At 42.4% G+C, this 20,967-nt stretch overlaps 1 protein-coding gene across 4 annotated transcripts in view; it reads right to left on the bottom strand.

The window, feature by feature from the left end:
• The window catches only part of LOC117580345, a 100,960-nt gene that overhangs the window by 73,634 nt on the left and 6,359 nt on the right, over window positions 1–20,967 (bottom strand). The window lies entirely within an intron of this gene.

The raw sequence follows: 20,967 nt of genomic DNA, 5'->3' as shown, positions 1-20,967 counted from the left end.
GCAACAACAGAAAAACCCCAATAAGGAGACTGCTTCTTCTTTCTATTTGATTGACGCAAACATAGAAACGAGAACAACAACAGAGTCAAATAGTAGCAAGGAGCCATCATTGGAAGCAAAAAGATATGAGGCAGGAAGAGAGGGGGAGGAACGGCAGCATAGGCAGAAGGAGCAGTAGCAACCAGAGCACAGTAGCCAAAGAGAGCTGTTGCTGTTCTTGTTCTTGTTCTTGTTGTTCTTGGCCGTTGTTGCATTTGTATTTTATTTAAACAATTTACAAGAAAGCAACATTCCAGCTGCCTTAAAATGGACAAAAGTTGGCACAAGAGCCAAGACCAGCCAGGAGTCAAACCAAGACGTAGACTTAAACGCAGACGCAGACGCAGACGCGAACGTGGACGAAGCGAAGCGAATACGTAGATGCAGGCAGAGTGAGACGACGGCAATGGCAAATGTTGGCGCGACAGCAACATTTTTCTTGGCACCAACACAGACAATGTACACAATGGAGTAGGAGATGGAGATGGAGCTGGAGCTGGTGGTGGCGGAGGGCAATGGGGAGGGAGGGTCTTGACTAAGACAATAAGCGCGTTTATTGACTCTTGGGGGACAGCAACAAGCACTGCGGCCTCAACATTCGAACAGCATTTAACAGTAAAACAGAGTTTAGCAGCAGCGGAAAATGTTAATTGGGTGTAATGTTAATTGCATTCCGGAGTGTACAGCGACCGGGTGCTAAAAAATGACAAGCAGACAAAGCGATCATCGCAGCGCAGTGTGAACAAAACTGTAAGTGGAAGAGTCAAACTTATATTTAAACTGCTTGCTGAGTCGGTCGCAGTCTCAATAAATTTCGCTGAGATATTCTTTGCTTTATTCCAGCTGCAATATTTATCCGATCGGATTTATAGCTGCTGTTAATACAAGTGTATCCCACTTCCTGCGCTGATTTTCTATTTCTGAATGAATTCCCTCACTTATTGGTTCGAAAAATGATAATAAATTATCATGCAAAGCCTAGAGCCCCTCAGCAAACTACAGAAAATAAATATTTTTATCGCGATATTTTTGTTTTTGCTTCCTTATTCTTTCAAGTCAGAAGACACGCAATGAAGACAACATCTTGAAAAGGGTCAAACAATTCAAAAAGTTCATGATGAAGAATGGGAGGAAGAGCAGGAATAAGGTATCGACTTAACTTAAGGGATTCCGACTGTAAAAGGTTGCCTGCCCTCATCTTTCATCTGTTGATAGCCAGACAACACAAAGAGATGAATGAAAGAGACGGATTAACGGGAAAGGGGTTATTTGGGCCCTTTCAGCTTCATACGAAGCGAAATAAAATGAAATGAGAGATTTGCAGCACGCGAGATCTATGAGCTGAGACTTTGAGATGCACGTTCAAAGAAAAGAGCAAGGCAAAAAATAATCCACTTGCGAATTGGTGAAAATGATATGCGGGATCTGGTATGAACGGAGCAAGGAAATATTAATCTTGCGTGGATTTACTATGGATTTGAGTAATATGGGTATTTTTCAAAGTGAATAGCGTATTTTTTCTCTGACACCATACATAATAAGATGACTTGAATACTGGACTGTACAAAAATCAGAATCCCAAAGCCCAGCGGTTTGATGACGTCACCTTCCACAGGAAACACAGTCTTGGCTCAAGCAGTTCCTCTCATGCCACAGCTCCCTCAGTTTGACATACCCATCAGGCATTTCTGTCAGCACCGCAGAAGAATAACTATTTAATGTCACTTTGGCACTTCCTTAAACGCTGAAAGATCCTCCTCCCTCTGCATCCTTGGCCTTTGTCTGAGCGTCGTCCAGCGCGCTTGCCAGCGGCTAGTTCGTTTGCAGCTTTTCTTGTGAGCTAAGAATTTATAATTATTGGCGCCAAATTGCTGTACTAGGCAATTCTTTGGAACACCTAACTCTCTCTCTCTCTCTCTCTCTCTTCTAACTCTTGGTGGTTGGTCTTCCAGTGCTGTTTGCAAAGGGTTGCATTGGGGAAGTCTTTTTTGTTGCCTTAATTATTCTCCTTTTTCTACTGCTTGCTAATTACGTTAGCCATTCGTCGTTACACTCTTGCTGCTTGGCTGTGCTGCTTTGCTGAATACACTTCTTGAAAAATCAAACTTTTTGTTCCTCTTCGAACCAAACCGACTTTTTCTGATAGACTGAGGGCTTTATATTTTTTAAATAATTATGGTTATTTTTTCAATGGCAGAATTTTGTTTAAAGAATTTAATTTTTGAAGTATTATACGTAAGTTATGTGAAAAAAGAAGCGATTCCTTTAAAACAAACGTTACAAAAAAATACCAGACTTTAATAATTCTTTAAGCCCAGTACTCAGATGCGCAAAATTTTCTTACGACAGAATCAGGGATGATTTTCCCACACAAACGATAAGAAACCAACCCAGTTTTTTCTTCGACAGAATATTTTGTCGCAAGAATTTTGCAGTTGAGTACTCAGATCAGCAGATCAGCAATACTTTCATCTCGATGCGAAAGATAGATTTGTTTTATCTTTTGTCGACAGAATCAAGACACGAGGAAGGAAAAGAGGGCTAGAAAAGAGCATTAAATGAGACGTTAAATGAACTTATTTCATTTTGTAAACAAACACAAAACAGTGTACCCAGAGAGAATGCACTTTGAGCACTTTGATCATGCAGGGCACAGAGCGAAATATATTGAACTTTAGCAAGAACATTTGTTGACTCTGAGTACTGGTCTTAAAAAAAGCTCTGTCATAGAAATACAAAAAAATTACATCAAACCCCTTCTAAGCCCCGTATCTTTCAGAGTGCACAAGTTTGGATCAAAGCGCAAAAATCGTGCCAAATACTGATATAAGTTATTTCGATGTCAATACATGGAATTGTTTGTTGTTAGAGTATGCTCATAATATATAAAATAAGAGAAGGGTGGAAAAAGTTCGAAGGATCCTCACAGGGCTCACATTTGAGAAGGGTCTCCAATTCTCAAATATCGAAAACGTAATGTTGTTTTTTTGTAAATAGGTGTACCTATGATATCCCATTATATACCGGCGACTGCATTCAGCAAGAAAAACAATGGCCAATATGCATCTGCTCCTCCCGATTTCCCTCAAGTGATCCCACGGAGACAATGGCCTTTTTTTGTCTGCCATGAAGAAAGTTTCCTTCTGTGTTCTGGTCACATGCTTATGATCGTTTCATTAAATGCAAGAACAAGATAGAGAGAGAGGAGGGGAGAAAATCCACTGAAAAAGCCCAAAAACCGCATACTTTAAGCATAGAAGAAGAACTAGTAGCAGCAGAAGAACATAAGCCAAAGGCATCTGCTAGCATCGCATCGGGAGCCTGCCCCTGAGACGAGAGCGAGTCCCAAAAGTTGCTAATTAAAAAGGCAAACAGCAAGCGGTAAGCGGCAGCAGTGGCAGAAGCAGTAGCAACAAATGCAACAGGAAGCATCATCAAGATGCGGCACGAACGAAAATGTTGTTAACCCTAACCAGGCAGTGGCATCAGCAACAGCAAAAGCAACAAAGAAGAGCTCCCTAGTCGATATCGCGACCATGGATTACCCATTAATTAGAGTTATTCGGTACTCTCGGCCACTCAAAAACCTCACAAAACAGAATAAGAGCTGATAACAGAATTGTAACCAGTTCCAACTTCATTGGAATTTAACAAGATCGTAATCCGATTGCACTTATTATGGTTTCGGAAAGATCGGTGTCTAAGTAGACAACGGGACCGGAAAAACAGCAATCTGCTAAAATAAACATGTTTATACACAGTTTATAGAAGCTTCTTCACCAAAATAATATGCTCTCGAGCTCAATGAGTACAGAGTTTCTGGCTGCCTTTGACAAGCCAAGGAGCAAAATTCTATCACCAGGGACCTAAAAAAGCAACAAAAAGCTGCAGGCGAAGCAGATGCAACCGCCTAACGATCAATAGAACAAAAAACAGAAGCGAAGCAGTTGCAGTTGCAACATTTTCGTGCAGTTGACATTCGTGCCAAGGTGGGCAACAGCAACAGCAACAACAACAACAACAGCAACAGGGGCCAAGCTCCTTAAAGCAGTCGGCAAACTGTTGCAAGTTCTTCGAACGCACCACATGCTGCGCGACACGTCCGTTCCGTCGTCGTCGTGGTCGCCGTCATCACGTCCGTCCCTTCAGTGTTTATTGAACTTGAATTTTAAGTGCCTCCGCTTTTTACTCGCCATTCGGTGAGGCTACTGGAATGGATGAGCGATTCTTGAGCGTATGGATGGGTATACTCTGTTGAGAGCGAATGAATATCGCTGAATTATTAAATAAGTAAGACATTATTTGTTGAAAAATTAATCAACAATGTTGATTGATTCTTTCTTAATTTATTTCTGATTCTTCTATCGCTGAAAATAAGTTTTCACAGCTTACAAATTTGTATTATACGCCAACAAACGTCTCAAATAAAAACGAGGAGGGACGTGTGAGTCGCTTCTTAAGCGTCACAACTTTTAGACCCGGTTCTACATTTACATCACTTCTAGAGCCAGTACGAACTTTTATCTCGCCACCCTCCACCAGTGACGCATACTGCATGAGGTAGAGTGCACGAGCGATAGAGAACCATCAACAAAAAAACTATCCAAACTAGACGGACAGACGACAGACAGACATGGCTATATTGACTCGGCTATTGATGCTGATCAAGAATACATTTTTAGTATTTAAATTTGAAATTAGTGTGAAAACAAACGAGAAGGGACGTGTGAGACGCTTCTTACGCGTCACAACTTTTATACCCGGCACTCAGGACTACATCTAGATGTAGAAGACATCGCCAACCACTAGATATCGTTCACATTACAGAACACGTAGTAAAAGCCTACTAAATAAAATGCATCAAACAAATTGGATCAGTTGATATTTTCCAATTTATGAGATATTGAAAACAGCAATAAAATTGGTACATTCTTGGACCGATAGGTTTCACAGCAAATTTTTCGAAAGTGGCGCCATCTATGAAAATTTCTTGTACGCAACTTTGATGGTCCAATGGTCTCCACATTCTGTGCAATAATGACCGGTAGGTTTCACAGCAAGTTTTACGAAAGTGGCGCCATCTATGAAAATTTCTTATACGCAACTTTGATGGTCACTCTTTTTCTAATACAGAGCGTTAAAAACCGAGTCTTGGTTAAAAGTCGGAAGAGTCATCGCCAGGGGGAGGGCAGAGGCAGGGGCCGAGTGAAGCAGAAGCAGAGTGTGAATGAGAGAATGTAAAAAGAGCAACAAAAGCTGCGGGACAGGGTGGGTTTAGCCACTGGAAATTAATTTCTCCATTATGGCTATAATAATGATCTGATCGGATCCCAATTTCCTACGGAATGGCGTTTTTAGTTTTCTTTTATCTTCAAAACTGTAGATTTGGGAGGTTTTCGCCCTTTTGGGGGGGCGGAAGGGGGCGTGGCTCATTTTTGAAATACACTGGTTTCAGTGTGAGCATATAGCAGTCTGGATGCAAAATTTGGTGGCTCTAGCTCTTATAGTCTCTGAGAACTAGCCGACAATCAAGACGGACAGACGAACAGACAGACATGGCTCTATCGACTCGGCTGATCAAGAATATATATACTATATGGGATCGGAAACGCTTCCTTCTGTGAGTTACATACAACCGTTATTCGCACAAATACAATATACCCTATTTACTCTTTGAGTACCGGATATAACAAAAATTGTCTATTATGTTGTACGAAAATTGGATTTGTACGCGTACAACCTTCCAATAGGCAATACTAAAAAAAAATAATATAAAACAGAGAGCTATTACGATGGAAAAAAGTAAGTACGAAATAAAAGAAAAGAAAAGACTCGGGCAGGAATCAAATGAGAGCCAGACAATTGCATCAGAAAATTGCATATGCTGATGCGGATAACCTGTGACAGAACGACCTGGGGACGTAGGACCAATTTGAATGCTAAACGCACAGCAATAGGGCCAAAGGCTCTAAGCCCTTTGGGGGAAACGTAACGGAAAATGGCCAGCAAAGAGCATGAAATTCAGCTGTAGTAAAGGAGCTAAGAAGGAAAATGGAAAACATTGACTCCGAAATGAGAAAATTTCCCTACCTCAAATGATTCAAAGGAGAATCATTTGAGAAGCTACCGGAATAGCAGGAGGTATAAAATGGTTAGAACACAGCAAACGGAAATTCGTCACCAAAAGGATATGCATTTTGTATCAGCTTGGACATATGTATGTATGGTTCATGCATACATATACATATATACATATACATAAACATATATATATGTTAATGGAGAAGGAAGGTACATGAAAAGTAAACGGTACGTCAGTTAATAACCCTTAAAATTTTCGATGGAGATATGGGAGATAAGTTAAGAAATAAATGGGAATATCGCATTAAACCAAAATTTTGAATTTGAAAAGAGAAAAGGAATTAGCAAGAGGGATCCCTCAGAAAGTAGTTCAGCACGAAGTAAGAACAGTTTCTCTTCCTTGCCTGCCTCTACCTCTTCCTTTTGACATATTTTTCCGCCCACCCATGTAGTTCCAGACAATTTTCTTTTTTTTTCAGTCTTCTTCAGCTACTTGTACTACTTTTTCCCATTCTTTCTTTTTTCTGTAGCTAAAGCAAATTAAACAAAATTGTGAGCAATAAAACTTAATGGCTAATTAAATGGGATGGGCTGGACTGGGCTGGGCTGGTTGAGCTCGAGTCGGGACCGGAGCATATCCCCGTGGAGGAAGGGTCACGAGGCTCTCTCCTGTCTCTTCAAAAAGAAGAGGTTGATGTGCATCCGTGGGAGCAGCAGCTGCTTGCAACCGTTTTAGTGAAGACCTTTTTGCATAATTTACAAGTAAGGAAAGTTGAGGTGGAAACCTGCTCGTATTCCGCTTTTTTTTAAACTTTTTTTTTGCTGTATGCGTTTTATAATATTGGCCATTTGCTCTAATGAAACTATCCCGTAATGGGTTTATACATGTGTGAAGATAAAATAAGATCGAAACAGAGAGGAGCCACTATTCAACCGCTAGAGCTCGACCCAACGAAATACTTAAGTGTGAAGGGAGTTAAATGTTAATTAAATGAATAAAGACAGAATAGAATAAAGACAATATAATTGGACTCGACTGTAACTACTTTCATGCCCGCGACAGTTATAATTGGATAGTTTCAAGCACAAATCCTCGCCGTCGCAGTATAAACTCCCAAATAGAAAACAAATTTAAAAATATTGTTTACAGCGCAACCGGGTCTGTGTCTTGGCAACATGAAGCTACTGGCGTTCGAAGTTGTTAAACAAATTAAAAATGCAAATAAATTCAATATCTTCTCAGTCATCTATGGTGATTTTATCCTTTGAATATCCGAATTTCTTTTGCCGAATTATCACCAGAACAAAGAACACGATGGATGCAATCCATCACCGATAGCTGATCAAGCAGTCCTGGGAAAGTCACCAGAAAAACTATACTTTAATTGTAAGGATACCTTTGATTTTCCAGTGATGTGTTGCTTATTTGATAAGGACTATGAACATTCGTAAATATGTGCTTTTTTTACCTGAAAGAAAGAACAAAAATATTTAGTATTAAAAATATTAGTTTCATAAAATAATTAACTTAAAGTTATTTTATGTATTTAATTTAATTATTATACCTGGTACTCGAAGACTAAATAGGGTATATTGTATTTGTGCACAAAGTGAATGTATGTAACACACAGAATGAAACGTTTTTGACCCCATAAAGTATATATATTCTTGATCAGCATCAATAGCCGAGTCGATTGAGAAATGTCTATCTGTCCGTCCGTCTGTCCGTCCGTCTTGTTGAGCGCCTGAATGTTGCCTTGTATGCTCACACTGTTGCAAGTGTATTTTAAAAATGACCCACGCCCCTTTCCGCCCCCGCAAAAGGGCGAAAACCTCCCAAACCTACAATTTTGAAAATAAAAGAAAACTAAGAAAATCATTCCGTAGGGAATGGCCATATCTATCAGATCACCAAATTGAGATCCGATTGGATCATTATTATAGCCAGAATGAAGAAATTAATTTGCAGTGGCTAAACCCACCCTGTCCCGCAGATTTTGTTGTTCTTTTACATTCTCTCATTCACACTCTGCTTCTGCTTCACTTGGCCCCTGCCTCTGCCGACTTTTAACCCACCCCGTCTGGCAAATGTATAATATCTGTAAAATCTGTAAAATATGACAAATAACCGATGAGGTGCAGATGTAGTACTGAGTGGCGGGTATAAAAGTTGTGACTCGTAAGAAGCGTCTTACACGTCCCTTCTCGTTTTAATTTTAATTAGCCTGATGTTCGGACCAACGGTTATCTCTTGCGCTGCCTGCCTTACGCCCAATTTCTGGGATGTTGTCCCTTTCCCAGTCCCAGTCCAGGTCCTGCTATGTTCATATGCTCTGTCTGTTTCTGTTTTGGCCCCGTCGGCTCCCTTTTCGTATCTCTGGAAGTCTTCTTGGCAGCCAGCTCAGATAAGCGCGTTAAATTTCTAAATGGACAGCCAAGTGTCGGGCCCCGAGAGCAGCTCTGCAATCTGCATAAAGAGGGTGAGGGCGGGGGAAAATAAGAAAAACCGAAGAAACCTCATGGGTAATTAGTGCATTTTAAGCGTCTTTCGGTATTAGCTCTCAGCCGCAAGCCGACAGAATTGTGGTGCAAATTTTCCAGGCTATTTTAAGAGTTATGGGCATAGATAAATGGATTAGTTGGGGCCCCATCTTTGGTCAGCAACAACAAACTTGCAAAAGGGAGAGAAATATGGCCTCTGAAGAAACAAAGCAATATCTGAGCCCGGTGCCCGTTGTCCGGTGCAAGGTGGCCATTTCGCTCTGTTGCTTTGTAAAGCGCAAAACGTAGTTCAAGTCACAGATCTGACTGGTAAACGCAGTCAAACGTGCGATAAATTCAAAGACCAAAGACCCAAGACCAAGACCCAAAGAAATGAAAATAAAAGGAACAAATGTTAATTGGTTTGTGTCAATCTTCGGCTCGCTCCAACCCTTCTTCCCCAGGCAGCCACTTTCCGCCCTGCCTCTTGAGAAATTCATTTTAATGTTTGCGTCTCGACAGATGAAGTTGTTCAGATGCTAGCTGAAGACTGGCGGTTTTCCCTCCTCCACCTCCTCCTCCTGCTCCTCCTCCTCCTCACCACACTAGATTTTTGCAATTTCCATTTCAATTTCTTTGGGGTGGAGCCGCTGAAAGCGAAATGATGTTCGGCCCATGGTCTGTTACAGAACTCCAACTGAGCCACGTCCTACCTGCTCTCCGATTCTCCAGGTTATTCTCCTAGACTGCAGTTTTGTGGTTCTGATGAGTTTGTTCTTCTGCAGATATTCTGACGGAAGTGCGACTGGCAAGACCATTTTGAGTGGCAATTTCCGCAGAGATGGCAAAATGTCCGGCTTGGGTTACATAAAGCGCTTCTCTTACTGGCCTTGACATTTGCCTAGGACTGTCTTATGAGTGCCTCCAAGCGTAAAAGTGCGAGGAAAAAGAGTTCGATTAAATTGGGGATTGGGCCAGGAAATGAGCTTGGCATTGGGAAAAGGATGGTCGTCGGGTGAAGCGTGTTAAAACGTGAGGAGTTCCCCAGTTTGTTCCCCATGTACAGAAGGGGCTCAGGGCTTGTTGTTACTCAGTTGTTTTTAAGGATCTTTTGGTCAAAAGAATTTTTGTTGTACCTAAAACAATCCAATAATGTCCAATTACTGACCCATGTACATCACCTTTTCAACCAAGTATCTAAAGACAGCTCATTAACGAACTCGGAACATGCTTCGTCTTACATCATAATGTATCCAAGAGAAGAATCTTACAAATACTCTCAATTTGTCATGCAAGCAGAAACACTTCCCGTTCCCCTTCCATTCATCATATTCACTCTACACGAACTGTCTCCATGTTCTACCTGGATTTGAAAAATGATCAAAAAGCGAAAATACCGAAATCCTCACAACCCAACCCGGTAGGGACTCAGGCTCCCATCTCGGCGCCAGTCAAATAGGAAATGGAGAAGCCAACAGAACAGAAAAGAACAGAGCTTGGGCTTGGGCTTGGGCTCTCTGGACGGGCACATTCGCATTGCCATTTTCGGGTCGCAAATCCCTTCAACTTTTGTTTGATGTCCCTTAACAGTGCCCCCATCCCTACACATCCCAACCCATCCCATCCCATCCCATCCCATTCGGTTCCTTCCATCAGCGTCAAGGGATGCGGACCTGCCCAGTAATGGCAACTGGCAAACGGCGGTCTCCTTTAACCGCTTGACTCTACTCGCTTCAACTTGTTCGAAATGTCCGAAAATGTCTGTTCAAAGTGTCTGTTCAAATGACCAGGGCGCAACTTTTATGGCCAGGCGGCAAAAGTTGATTGCCCTCTTTGCAAAAAGGAACCAAAACCGAAATCCGAGTTGATTTGAGTTGCACTCTGTGACAGAAACTTGCGCTGATGCTGATGGTGATGATGGCAATGGTGGTGGTGCTGGTTTTGAGCATGGGACATGAGTAATTAACACCCACGTGAGGGTAAATAGTGGATAGTCAGCAGCAGCAGCTGCAGCCACTACCACTTGACACTAAGCCCTCCAGAAGCGCACAAGTGGGTGTAGGAGGTGTTAAAAGGCCTCACAGTCAAGTCCATGGCTCAAGCTACAAAGTTGCCTGATGCCTGAAGGGATTTTGTTTTATTAAGCCTAGAGATGGGAGAATCATTAGCCATATAATCTCCTTCATTGCATCATGAAAGTTGTCATGAAACGTTATAATATTCTATTTCTGGTGTTCGTTCGGCAAACAACTCTTTTTATTTATTTATATTTATTTATTTACTCTTCGAGAACCAGGTATAAAAAAATGAAACGTTGTAAGTCGATCTTTTATTCGAATGCCATCGATACATTTTTGTTTAAAATTTTTCTGAGATGGATATTAGCTCTAAGCCAATATCAAGATTTCGATACTTCCTTCATATTTTGCTCACGATCTTCCATCTCGAATTCAAGCGTCAAGTGCGTCGAAAACTGAAAGGAGCTCCCTGTATCCCTCTGCCTGCCTTCTGCTTGGGTCTGCTCAACACATTCCCCATCAAGTGTGTGGTCTCTGGGATGCACTGCAGTGCGACAGTCGGCGATACGCACACTTCACATTGAATTTCCATTTGTTGTTGCGCAGCTCTCAGTCTACAGTCCTCAGTCCAAGCTACTTGCAGCTGGAACTGAAGCTATGGTCAGTGTCCGTTCTCGAAGCTGCCTTGCTCCGTGATTTTCATCGATTTTCTAGACACTTTGATTGTTTTATTGTTGCATTAAGTGCTCGGTGGTATGGATCAAGGCAGGCCGAGAAGGCACAGCCGCAGTCCCTGCCTTCTGGCCATTGGCGACCAACCACAAAAATGCAATTGACACTTTGGTGTGAAGTGCTTAGCTTAGCCTTAGCTCGTTGCGTTCCTTATGGCTGCGGGCTGCGGGCTGCCTTCCTTCTGCTTCTGTGTCTGCTTCAACTTCTGCCCTTGCTTCTTCGTCTGATTTCTGTTTAATAGATACATTTGCATCTGGAAGATGCGTCTTGGTTTAAGTCATGGCTTGCTACGCGATTTGCTTTGTAGGCTTCATATTTCGTATTTTTCCAGCTGGTTGACGCTGCCGCTGCCGCTGCCGTTGCCGTTGCCTGCCTCTGCTTGAGTGGAAAATTGTTTTCGGTTTGGTTAATTCCCGGTTAGTCAGTAAATGTCTGGCATGTCTGCGGTTGCTTCCTCTGGTATTCTGTGGGTAGTGGTCAGTGGATTGATAGTTTCTACTGCTGCTCAATCGTTTAGCGGGGTTTGGGTTGGGCTTTGTTATTAACCAGAGCAGAGAGTCTTATTGAAAGGCTTTCAGAGATTTTTAAATCGAATAGATGGGAATTCAGTAAAGATTCTGTGATATTTTTAAAGGGGGGCGGGGTTCCATCAGAAAGTTAAAATCGGTAATCCCATTTCCTCTTTATTCACTTTGTTTAAGCTTCATTTTCCGAGCAGATTTAGTTCCTTTGAAGCTTGCTCCAATGCCGCGTATTTCAACTTAACCCTCTGAAGGACCTCAGCTCAACACAATATAGAGCCACTCATGCAAAATTCTGTCCATGACAACAGCAGCGATGACAATGCCTAGAGGCGGAGGATGCAGTGAGAGTTGGGCCGACGGGAACCACTTTCAAACCCCCATCCATCCACATCCATTTTCGCTGCAACCCATGCAGCGACTTTTGCTCCGAATCGAATCGGTGCTGTTGGATAAACACACTCCCGGCTATAACTGTCACTATCAATAGATTGGGTTCTCGCTCCTCGCTCACCCCTCTCTCTCTCTCTCTCTCTCTCTCTCTCTCTCTATCTCTCACTCCATGTGTACTCTCCTCCTGATGATTGCCAACGCAGGATGTGACTGGAACAACATTCAACAGCGACTGGGGGGATGGAGCGAGCACGAGTATATCGTTTGCAATCGAAACCCCGATGCCAAAAGCCTCTCGGCACTCCTATCTAGGTCCAGGGCCCAGTGTCCAGCGTTGCATGCTTCGCCGTCCTTTTCAAAGCTACGGCTTAACCCGATTTTCTATTTGCATAAAGACACGTGGAGGCCCTGGCGCAAAGGCTGAAACGCTCGTGTGGTTCTGGGACAGATGAGCTGGATAATTGCAGCAAGGTTTTCTTTGGCGAGGTATGAATAGTTTCGCGCCCAAATTATTTTCAATATTAACACCCAGGACCCAGGATACCGAAAGATTCGGCAGACCACAGAACCGTCTTTCAGCTTTCCTTGTGGTGGCTTGAATGCGAAATGCAGACTCGCGGGTAATTGAGAGAAGAGAGTCTGTGCCAATGATTTTTGATTGTTTTGCGGTCGTAGATGCCCATGGCTGCGGTCTGTGCAGGTGACGAAGGTCAATGTAAGCAACAGCCACATGAATCGCACTAAAAGTCAAAATGTAGTTTTATCTAACAATATTTATAGGAGGATTAGTAAGGCAGCCAAAGGCTCCTTTTCGGACCACAAAGCCATATTAACTTAATTAAATTACAGTGTCAAAGCAATATTAAGTAGGGTTTAAAGATGATTAAGACACTGATTCCCTTTTCCCATGAAAGGAAGCTAAGCAACCAAGAAAGCAAACAAGCGGTAAGCATTTGAGCACTAAGTCCAAAGACTTTCAAGGAAACACGTCGGATGGAATAGACAATGATAAAATCGGACGAGGGGCTCAAACATTTTCAATTAATTAACGAACGCGGGAGTCTCCGAAGTGTTGATTCACACACCCACAAAAACTGCAGCCCACACCTGAATTCCCATTTCGTGTGAAGCCCTTGCCACATGTTGCAGCATTTCTCGGCACATTAACACCTTCCACCTTTCCACCGCCAAGAGATATTTCCCCCTTCCCATCTGACTCTCTTTCCGCTCCTCTTTGGCTGTAAGTATTCGTTCTTCTCTAGTTCTCTGTCTGGCAATCTTCTCACAACTGAAATTAACAAAATTTTACGCATCGCAAATTTTTAGCGCTTCTTTTTTTTGTCAACGTGGGTATATGGTGGGGAGAGATGGGAGCGTGGGGAATGGGAGTAGGGGGTCGTCGATGTGTGGTGGTGGGGACGTGGTCTGGCGGAGTAGAGAAAGTATCGTCTCCGTAGACGAGGCGCGGACAGGGCAGGTGGCCAAAAGCGAAAAAACGCAAACCAAGCTGAAAATTGCTTAATCCTGCTGACAAGACAGACTAGGGAGAAACGAAAGGGTGGGATGATGTGCGACCCGGAAAGCGAGGGGAGCATTCGGGCAGGCCACGTCCAGACGATGCGCCGCCGCGGCCAGAGATATGTTTGAGCAGAGCCGCCTGCATCCTGATAGAGGAAGAGGGCCCGAAAGAAGGACCCAGAGGGAGACATGACAGCTGCGCGGGCACAGGGTAGAATTGCTGACAGAGGGCGTTGCAGCGCATAATTATGCATACAACACGAGCAGAATAGCAGGAGCAGGAGGATGGCGGATGGCTGATGGAATATGGAGGATGGAGGATGAAGACAAGAAAGAAGGCGGCCTCGCCTCACTTTTGGGGTAATAAAGCAATGCATCACTCGAATGCAGTCGACGGTCCAGAGGGTACTCTCCTACTGGTACCCCATACCAATCCTGGGGTCCAGCGCAATCCAGTCTGTAGAAAATGTTGACGCATCGTTATTTTAGTTATTTGTGGCCTTGAGCATCAAACGCTGTAATTGAGTTTCGTGTTTTATGATTATGGTTTGCTAGCTTTATTAGCCAGGATCCCCAGCTGAAGCTCTCCACCTCGGCTAGAATCTACATTTTCTTCGCCTTGGTACTAGGCTCAAAAGTTCGGACTGATCGTATAATTAGAATGATGAGGCAATGGCTCTGAAAAGCCTTTAACACTCCACTGTGTAATTGAATAGTTTATGAGCCTGAAAGGAACATCTTAGTGCAGGCTGTAAATCACTCGGGTGGCTGTGATGGGGCCAACCTCAAGGCTTTATTATTGCTTTTGCATTTATGGCTGCGTTATAAGTCCGGCCCAGGGGGACATCGTATGGATATGGTGTCCTAAGGGCAGGTCTATTGATTATTTATATATATTTTTTAACTAGATTTGGAAAAGACTCGATAAGTATTCAAAATCCTAAGCTTAGTTACAGAGAGAAAATGTTGATTTTTGTGGTTTTAAAATCGGTATTAAAAACTCGGGAGAAGTTGAACAAAAATTATATATTGTGTCCTCTATTTGTATATGTATAGGTCCATGGAGAGACGCCATAAAAATCCACAAAGTGTTTTGATTGACTGTTTCTGATTTTGGTAATTTCTGCTTGTTTAGCTATAGCTTAGCTTAGTCTAGTTATGATTAGCTCTAATTTTCCTCGAATATTAGCCTAACATCTATCTTTCCTGCATGCTCGCGACCGGTTCGGTTAATCGCGCCGCGCGTCATGCGGCAGCGCCCCTCGGTCGGTTGGGCGGGAGGAGGGCTGCGTTCTGCTAGGTTCCGCGCGTAACAGGCTTTCGCTTGGTGTCGCATGGGCCACTTGATGGTGCAGTCATTGCATATCAACGTCCAGAAGAAAAGTGTTAAACTAGTGCCCAAGTTTAAGTTTTCTGAACACATTTCTACCATGGTAAATAAAGCCATGGGTGTGCTTGGGTTTATAAAGAGGTGAAGAGACTCTCTATATCTGCCTTGTTCGTCCGATTTTAAAATAAGGCCCATGTGTATGGTGCCCTCAGTACAACATACATCAGGACCGTATTGAATCAGTGCAAAAAAACGTTTTGCCCTGCGTCGCCTTAACTGGGATGCAACTGTGAGACTGCCATCCTACCGTAGTAGACTTATTTTAATAAATCTTCCATCCTTAGTTAGTCGTAGAAAAATGCCTGGTATAATTTTTATGCACAACGTGATCAAGGGGGATGTAGACAGCCCTGACTTGTTGAGCCGCGTAAACTTTACGATTCCCATTAGACCCTCTAGAAACTATATTCCTTTATTCCTTGCACTGTGCAGATCGAATTATGCCTTGCACGAACCCTTTAGGGTTTTATCACATTATATCCTCGACTAACTCCCTTTCTCTTCTTAAATCTCTTAAACTAGCCTACCTCTCCCGTAGTTAGTTTCATTTTAGTTTTGTCTTGTTTCTGATTTTGGTAATTTTTGCTTGCTTAGCTGTAGTTGCTCTAGTTTAGTTGTGTTTAGTTATAATTTTCCTCGAATATTAGCCTAACATCGATATTTCCTGCATGCTCGCGAACGGTTCGGTTAATCGCGCAGCGCTGCTGGGTTTAGCGCCTAACAGGCTTTGGCTTGGTGTCGCATGGGCCTCTTGATGTTGCAGTCATTGCATATCAACGCCCAGACAATTAAATACATTTTACCCTATTAACCGCATGTCTTTAATCATAAGTGGGTTTCGTTCCTTGAGGAAAAATCGTGTCGGGTAGTGTTATCCAATTGTTATCCGCAACTTCATTACTTCTCGGAAGAAAGTCAAGCCCAAGACTTTGACCCACAGTACAGGTAATTATAACATTTTCGTTCCATGACCAATTCACGCAAACTAAGCAAGGCGACATCATGACTTCATTGCCATTGTTTTTATCAGTTCGCGAAATCGGTGGGCTCCGTGGAAAATCTCATGAACGGGCACACATCATAAATGTCTGGCTGGGGAGAATTATGAAACACACATACAGAAGTCAAAAGGAGCAGTCGAGGGTGAGCGGGAGATCAGGGGAGGTGGGTTTCTGTTTGCCTTATGAAGTCGTACAAGCTATAAGTAGAGGGTCGCCTCATATCTGAACTCAAGATTTCGTGGTCCGTGACCATTTGGAAATGTGATAATTGCAGGCAGCCAGTCTGTATAACAAGCTGGCAGCCGGGGAGCTGGGCAGCCTGGCAGGCGAGCGAACAGGCAGTCAGGAGCTGTGGGGAGGAATAGCCCGGAGGTTGGCTGGGGTTCGCTGGGTTTTCTGACACAAAAGTGCAGCTGGGCTTGGCTCCTGTGAGTTCTATTTCTGCCTCGACTCCAGCGAAAATTTCAGCGCCAACTCGAACTTCACCTCCAACGACTTCTTCCTCTTCTTTATCTCCTCCACTGTCTCGGCTACTGTTGCACATTTCGCATTTAATGTGACAACGTCTATTTGTTTGTGCCTCTTTGCTATCCGACTGTTCATTTCCAAGTCTCAGTCTGAGCCAGGGCAAGTTCACACTCCTAATTGGATTTGAAAGTGCAGGAGGAGACATCAGTAGGAGCGGAGAAGACGAGTTGACACCTTCTCTGGGGGCTACACACTTATTTTTCTCTAGCTCTCCACATGGAAACTGATTAGATTTGGTTCCTGTGAATGGGGCTATCCCAGAAACCCCATGTTGGGCCTTTCAGAAAAGGTTTCCCCCACTTGTCCGCAAGTTAATAACTTTAGCTGTGATAAATGATAATGGTTTCGGATGGAGTTGAGAGAGAGAGAGAGAGAGAGAGACAAACTTTAATACAGCTCTTCTGACTAAGAAATATTGGGCAGCCTATATTTTCGTTTTACGAATCTGTTATTTGTATTCTAATAACCTCTGACAGATATAAACAACAAAACGGGAAAGATGAAACCACAAAACTTCGCTAAATAATATATTGATTGTATGTGATTGCTTTTGAATGGTGCCTAATGTGACAGTTGATTGGAAGCCAAAGGGCTTGAAAGGTGTTGCGAGATGCCTCACCATCTTCCTCTATAAATATGCAAGCAATAACAAAGTCTCAAAAGTCCAAGAAGATGAGGACTGTATGAATGATTGTACGAGTGGATTGATTGATGCCAGATTTGTACATAAGTCTGGAGTGGCTCTGGACCACTATGGATATATTTCTTAATGCCACTTACCTTATTTCTTATTTTATTTCTGCCAGCCTGCAGAGTAAGTGTGTGGGGGAGAGAGAGATAAGTGTTAAAAACGCACCGAGTATTAGGTCAACATTGAGTTGCAGTTTTAAAAAATAGTAAGGCAAAGAGAAAAAACGAAATTATAGGGACAAAGGGATATCAATCGCTTTCAGGGGCGAAAACAAATAGATTGAGTGAACAGCTACTGAGAACAGAAGTTTACATTTGATTCGATTCCAATTAAAGATTTTCCAACTGGCAGCGACACTCTACTCTTTCCATTGTTCAAGCGCCAACAAAACAGTTTCAAAAGCCGCAAAACCGCACAACAACAAAATTAGTTACAAAATCTAATCAAAAGACCCACTGGCGCCAGTGGAAAAGGCAACATCAACAACCAGAACAGCATGTAATAACATGCGGAAAACTACGAAACAGAAACAACAAATCGAACAAAACAAACAGCTCCGAAAATCGAAATTGAAAATTAATTTCAAACTAATTTCAAATTCACAAAAGCGATAAATTTTGCGCAACACTCGTGACACACTCAGGCATACAAGAAATAGGTAGGTTGGGGTTTGCTTTCCTGGGTGTTCGGCCTGTAACTGTCGAAAAAGCTTATAATCAAATAAACAGACAAGGCTGTCGATTGAAAATTGCGCTACTCAGAGCCAGTCGGAGCAGAAAAACAGCGCCAGAATGAGAAATACACCCTTAGATATTGCTGAAAGGATTAAGACATATTTTTTAAAAGAGGTCCCAAATCAAAACCAATAATAGTGCTAAAACCGTATCAACATATACATTGTATATAGAATGATTTTTCGAGTTTACTTTCAATAGTCATTTGAGAGCAAAGAACACATCAAGTGTATAATGCTTATAATTTCAATACAAGTAATTAATATCATATAATATTAATGTATTAATGTGGTAATGTAATAAATACATATGCATGTATGTACAATTTTAATTTCAAAACTAATAGTTCCCTTTAAACAATCAAACAAGACAGTCAGAGACAGTGAGTGTCACCACTACCGCTTGCTATTTCTATGAATTTTCATTAGCCGAAAACAGTTGAGAGACCCACTGAGCCCAAGTTGGGACCGGGACCGGGACCGGGAGCGGGACCCCCCAAAGCAATTATGCCACAGAGTGCGAGCAGGAACAGCAGCAGAGAGTTGGAGCTGAGATGCATGTCAGTCAGTCGAGACCAGACAAAAAGCCAATCCAATTCCAAAGAGTAGAGTGCAGTCCAATGAAAACTATGTGGGAGATTGGTCTAACTCCAGTGCAATGGATAGCTCAGTTGTATATTGGTGAGCTCTCAGAATTAGCTGTATGTTTCGTGGCAAGTCAATTATTTACTTTTTGTGATAAGCTTATGGCCTCGGTCTTAACATTCCAATCGCCATATGTTCATCATAAACGTACAAAAACTTCTGACATATATCAAATAACGAACGTTCCAACCCGACCTTATCAATGCAGTTGTATGAGTGTTATCTATGGAAAACCACCTCTGAAACACAAGGCCTGGATCATAAGGCCCACATCACTTCTCACGCCAACACGCTCTGTTAGCTCGCCCCCCTCCCCTAGAGCAGCGCACTGCACGAAGAAGAGTGTGGAATGAGAGAATGTGCAAAAAATAAAAAAAGCTGATGGACGGGGTGGGGGTATGTGAAAATTAATTTATTCATCCTGGCCATAATAATGATCCAATCTTATCTCAATGATTCTCGGTGATCTGATAGATATGGCCCTTCCCTACGGAATGGCGTTTTAAGTTTTTTATACCCGGTAGTCGAAGAGTAAATAGGGTATATTGTATTTGTGTGGAATAACGGTTGTATGCGTCTCACACGTCTCTTCTCGCGGCTCCAGCTTTTATAGTCTCTGAGATCCAATAGATCAACACGACGGACGGACGGACGGCCAGACGGACAGACAGACATGGCTATATCGACTCGGCTATTGCTTCTGATCAAGAATATATGTATACACTTTGTGGGGGTGGAAACACAAATACATTATACCTTATTTACTCTTCGAGTACCGGGTATAAAAAACGTTGCATATTTGTGTGCTGCTTTAATTGCAAATTTTGCGCGGCCACATACTCATAAAATATTGACAGAGCCAAGTGGACTAGCGGCAGAACAAAACATACACATTGTACATACATATGTGCATATATGTTAATATGTACGTAGATGTGTTAAATGCGTGCAATCCGAATATTCCCGAAATGAAAAATTGATTATTTGTTAAGTTTTATCAGGCGGCATGTGAAATCAACACTATGGAATGGTCTTTGAAAAACAGAAATCCAAACTGGGATACATTGGGATGGGTCAATTGGTGGATATTTTTCATTGTGTTTAAGATATAGGAGCTCAAATGAAGTAGTTTATGAATATATTGATACGATGTCTCCTCAATAGCGCTTAACAATAAAAAAGATATCCGTATTACAACAATGTGTATATATTGTATATATATTTATAAAGAAATCGGTTTTTGTAGAACTCCATTGCCACTGTTCCCCGCCCCATATGCAAATGTGATGTGGATTGTCCCGCAAAATTGTATTATTATTTCACACCGGTAAGAGAGGATCCGAACCGACAGAACACAGAATCGAATCCTGTTGCCGCCCAGCAAACGCATTTTGGTATGTAAATATTTTGACGCGTGGCCGGACCATGGATAGGGTTTTGGGTCACCATGGTTTTGGGGAAATTGGGATTGGTGCCAATACTTGGCCAGTTTTTTTGTTTAATTTAAAAATTGTCTCCAATATTTTATATGCGCTGTGCTCAACCCATGGACATGGGAAACGAAATGCAAATTGTTGTTTCACAGGGAGCACACAAATCCAAAACAAATTAAATACTTAAGCCCAATGAGAAGGGGCGTGGGAGACGTTTCTTTAGCGTCACAACTTTTATACCCGGTACTCAGTCAGTTTACTTAATTCTCACTCACGAGCCTCACACTGCATGAAGCAATGGAGAGAATGTGCAAAAAATATAAAACAAATTCTGGAAAGGCTAACTGTGGCTACCTCAAAAATAATTTCGTCATTCATCTTCAAAATTGTGGATACAGCATATTTTCGCCCTTTGGGGCTGGGAAAATGTGTTAATACACTTGTATCACTGTGAAATCACAGCTGTCTGGGGCAAAATTCGGTGATTCTAGCTCATATAGTCTCTGAAAGCTAGCTGACAAAGAAGGCGGACGGACGGACAGTCGGACGGACAGACAGACATGGCTCGCTTATTGATGCTGATCAAGAATACTTTGTGGGGTGGAAACGTTTCCTTCTCTGTGTTTCCCAATTTTTCCCCACAAATACAATATACTCTAATTACTCTAATGCATTTTATTGTTTCTGCTACATATTTAGGGTTGAATTTGAGATGACATAAGGATAGACTACCTGGGCATCGCTTCTGGCAAATTTGCTTTCA

Source organism: Drosophila guanche, unplaced genomic scaffold (genome assembly GCF_900245975.1).
Source record: "Drosophila guanche unplaced genomic scaffold, DGUA_6, whole genome shotgun sequence".
NCBI classification, from domain to species: domain Eukaryota; kingdom Metazoa; phylum Arthropoda; class Insecta; order Diptera; family Drosophilidae; genus Drosophila; species Drosophila guanche.
The sequence above is the reverse complement of the archived record's forward strand: the minus strand, read 5'-3'. Positions and strand labels throughout refer to the sequence as shown.